The sequence below is a fragment of the Galeopterus variegatus genome, unplaced genomic scaffold, assembly GCF_000696425.1.
Source record: "Galeopterus variegatus unplaced genomic scaffold, G_variegatus-3.0.2 Scaffold4798, whole genome shotgun sequence".
Taxonomy (NCBI): domain Eukaryota; kingdom Metazoa; phylum Chordata; class Mammalia; order Dermoptera; family Cynocephalidae; genus Galeopterus; species Galeopterus variegatus.
Genome location: NW_007730909.1, coordinates 81,735 through 85,931, shown reverse-complemented (window position 1 = coordinate 85,931; position 4,197 = coordinate 81,735).

Below are 4,197 nucleotides of genomic sequence, written 5' to 3'. Positions count from 1 at the left end.
GGCTTTAAAAGAAGAGGAGAGTCTGTCTTGCTCTCTCTCTCCCTGTCCGTCAGGGGCGTGGTTCTGAGGGCTTTAAAAGAAGAGGAGAGTCTGTCTTGCTCTCTCTCTCCCTGTCCGTCAGGGGCATGGTTCTGAGGGCTTTAAAAGAAGAGGAGAGTCTGTCTTGCTCTCTCTCTCCCTGTCTGCCTCCAACATCTTGCAATGTGAGACCCTGGGTCACTGTTGCCACCACCAGATGGACTTTGGACTTCCCAGGCACAGAAACTGTAAACAATAAATTTTGTTTTCTTATCAATTACCCAGTTCCATGTATTTTGTTATAGTGACACAAAAAGGACTAGTACAGCAGCTATGTCACAGGGCTACTGCAGCAATCCGGGGGCTAAAGATGATGACAGCGTGGACATGGTGGGGGAACGGCTATGCTGAAAAACATCAGATTCTGCACATATTTGAAAGTAGACTCTGAATCAGAGTATGTGGGGAGTGAGACAGATGACACTAAGCCTTTTGCAACTAAAAAGATAGAAACTAAAAAGATAGAGTTGTCATTACCTAAGAGGGAAGATGGTTAGTAGAGCAGTTTCGTTGCATTTCTTTTTTCTTTTCTTTTTTAGTTTTGATTTATTTATTATTATCAGCCTTTATTTTTTTGGAGCAGGTTTAGATTTGCAGCAAAATTGGTTATTTCACTTTGAGATAGAGAAGAGTTGAGGGGTTCAGTTTAGAGACTGTTAGGATTCAGTGTCTAGTAGGCAAGCAAGTGTGGACATTAACAGTTGGATATATGTTTCTGGAGTTTAGGGGCAGGATATGGGCTGGAAACACAGCTTTAGGCATTGTCACTATGTAGATGGTATTTAAAGCCGTGAGACTCGAGGAACTCACCAAGGACGTTGTGCCAGGTATCAATGTATGAATGTCGCCTTTCAGCGCCAAAAGCACCCTTCATCTGTGCAAATGGATCTGGGTCCGTTAAAAAGTTTTCCTTTGCCTGCTGACATGATGCTCAGCTTCATCAGTAGAAGGAGCTGATGGGACACTACAGGCAGAATGGTTTTCCGTCCTGGTGTTTGTCCACCAGCTCTCTGCAGAATGCACTTTTTCTTTTGGTCCACTGCTCCACTTGGGCAGCTCCTCCAGTGCTAGGTGCCTGCAGGACGTAGCTTTCTGAGGCATCTGGTGACCACCCCCAGTGACTTCTTAGGCCCTTGACTCAGATCAACAGCTTAGCTGGGAACCACAGACAGTGTGGACCTGGGCTCTAGCCAAGACTGCTGCTACCTCATCCTCTCCTCAGCAACCTTCCCCCCGCCCCAGCGCATGCTGGGAGGCTGTAGAAACTGGCCACCTGACCATCCCTCGCAGCATTCTGGAGCCACTTGGGCCAAGCCATGCACAGAAGTTCAGTAGGTTAGGCCCAATGATACCTCTCTAACTCCTGGTTCCAGCAGTGTCTGCTGTGGTGCCCCAACCCCTCCTGCACACCCAGCTCCCTCTGTTGTCTCACCCACCAGCCTGGGCTCACTGCACCATGAGCAGATGTTTCCCACAGCCTTCCCAACATGCACACCGTATGTCCAGGCCTTGCTCCCACACTGGCATCCCATCTCCCTCTGCACACCCTCCTGCCAGCCTTAGCTCCCCTGCATCCCAGAGGTTTGGTCCTGCTTGCTTGTGACTACGTGCCAGCAAATCTCTCCTCATCCAATGTGTTGCACACAGCCTGCCTTCTTCAGTGAGGTTTAAACCCCCTTCCAAGTTCGTCCTCTTCTGAGTACTCTGCCTTGGCCCCAGGGTACCCAGTGGAGTTCTCCCGCCATCTCATGGTTACTCTCCCATAATAGGAATAATAATTCTTTATTTTAAATAGTTTTAAAAATATTTTCTTATTTTAAAGTTCATGTTAGCAATTAGTATTAATGATACAGACTATTAGAACATAAATGAGGTTAACTGTGGGAAGTCACCAAGAACGGCACAGAAAAATCACCCTGGGATCAGAAAAGGAAGCTCAGATCTTCCTAAATTTCTTCTAGTCAAAGTGGTTCCTCCCTCATCTCAGCATTTACCTTTTGTACTTTTTCTCTTCTCACTTGGAAGACAGGCGTTGCCTACTTTTAATGCAGGCATCTTTCTGTTTGGCCTGTGATAGACATGGTACTATTAGATCAATAAAGACTGTTGGTTGATTGAGACCTTTCTCCACAGGGAAAAATGTACAGAAACTGCAGCATGGGCATGATCCAAGGTTTAGGAGAAGAGAAAGGGAGCTTAGAAGATGGGAAAATAGAGGCAGAACGTTGTTGTTTTTAATCTTGTGTTTAACTGAGTAGCTTCAGAAAAATTTTTAACCTGAACAGTGATTTGATCTTAGCACTGAAGCAAAAAAAAAAAAAAAAAAAGTTCTGTTTAAATTACTGTGTGGTACCTTTCTTCTGATTGGACCCAGACAATACAAAAGTTAAGAGTAAAGAAAAAAAAAAAAAGAGAGAGAGAGAGAGAGAGAGAGATTTAAGGACTGCGCTCTGGGGCACCTCATTGTTAAGAGGCTGGGAAGAGTGACTAGGAAGACAGACTCTAAAAAAGTGGCCAGGGAAAGGGGAAAACCAAAAGAATATGGCATTGTATCACAGAAGCCAAGTAAAGAAAAAAAGGAAGTGATTGACTGTGTCAAAAGCGGCTAATGAGTCATGTATGATGAGAATTCAGGATTAAATGTGGGATTTAGCAACGTGGGATCATCAGTAACCTTCACAAAAGCAGACGAGAAGTTAGAAGGAATATGGAGATTGTCTACCAACCTTCTATCCAAAGCAATACTGCTCCACACGCTCTTGACAGATCACTCCTCACGTATACAAACACCCACATCTTCTCAGAATATTACTATTTAGGTAAGTCATTGTATTTGCAAACTTTAGGGCTTAATATGATTTTAAAACAATTGAAGATCAATATAGAAAGCACAGAATACTGGGATGTCTTCCAAGACTTCTCCATATGTATTAATTTAACTAATATTTATTGAGCATCTATTGTGTTACTAATTGTTCTAAGCACTGGGTGGGATATAGTAGTGAAATAGGGAAGCAAAGAGCTTGCCACCGTGAAGCTCACATTTTGGTGGGAGAAAGGTAATAAACTAGTAAACAAACACATAAACAAGTGTGGTTTTGTAGTGAAATGTACAATGAAGGAAATAAAATAGAGTTAGTGACAGGAATAGGAGGGAACTACACTAGAATTTTATCAGTGGTTAGAGAAGTCCTCTCTGAACAGGTAACATTTGAGCTGATACCTAAATGTGGAGAGAGCAGAGCAAAAATCTGGGAGAAAAGCATCCTAGGTAGAGCGTGTAGCAAATAAAAAGGATCAGAGAGAAGCAGCTTTGTGGATTCAAGGGACACAAAGAGAGCAAACAACTGAAGCACAGTGTAAAATCTGGGAGAGAACTGAAAGATGAGGTACAAAGATAGCAAACTTCCAATTTCAGCAAGAAGGACTAACGGGTGAGATTAACCCTCTTGTCTTAAGCAATTAGAAAACGGGACAAAGTATATAAAGTAATGGTTTTCAGATTTTGGACAACATGCAGCTCAGAACTGTGATCCTTGAGAAGGGGGGGGAATAAGCAATCCTTACATATGCACCAGCTAACTAATGGGGAGACAGTTTTCAGGCTGCAGTGCAGAGAGGGAGAAACCCAAACAGAGCCTGGAAGTCTTTCTGAGTTGAAAAGTCAGGAATCAGAGTTGTGGGGGCTGGGAGGGGGGGCGCGCGGAGTGAGGGGAGTGTCAAAGTGATCATAATCCAAAGAGGAGAGGGCTGCATCTAGGGAGAGCTCAAGACACCTGCAGAGGTGTCTTCTCAGTCTTTGAGCATTGATTTGAGCATTTGTGAGAGGAAATTACCCAAAGCTAAGGAAAGATCCATCAGAAAGGAGGAAGCAGAACAGTTCTCTGAGCCCACACAAGTCTGGGCATACTTTGTGCTCCCATCAACAAAGTGGAAAAGTCTTGTAAAACACAGGGCAGGGCCGGCCCGGTGGCGCACTGGATAGTGCGCTGCTTGGGAAGCGCGGCGGCGCTCCCGCCCGAGGGTTCGGATCCCACATACAGGCCGGTTCCCGCTCACTGGCTGAGCGAGGTGCGGGAGCAACGCCGAGGGTTGCAATCCCGTTGCCGGTCCCCGGTC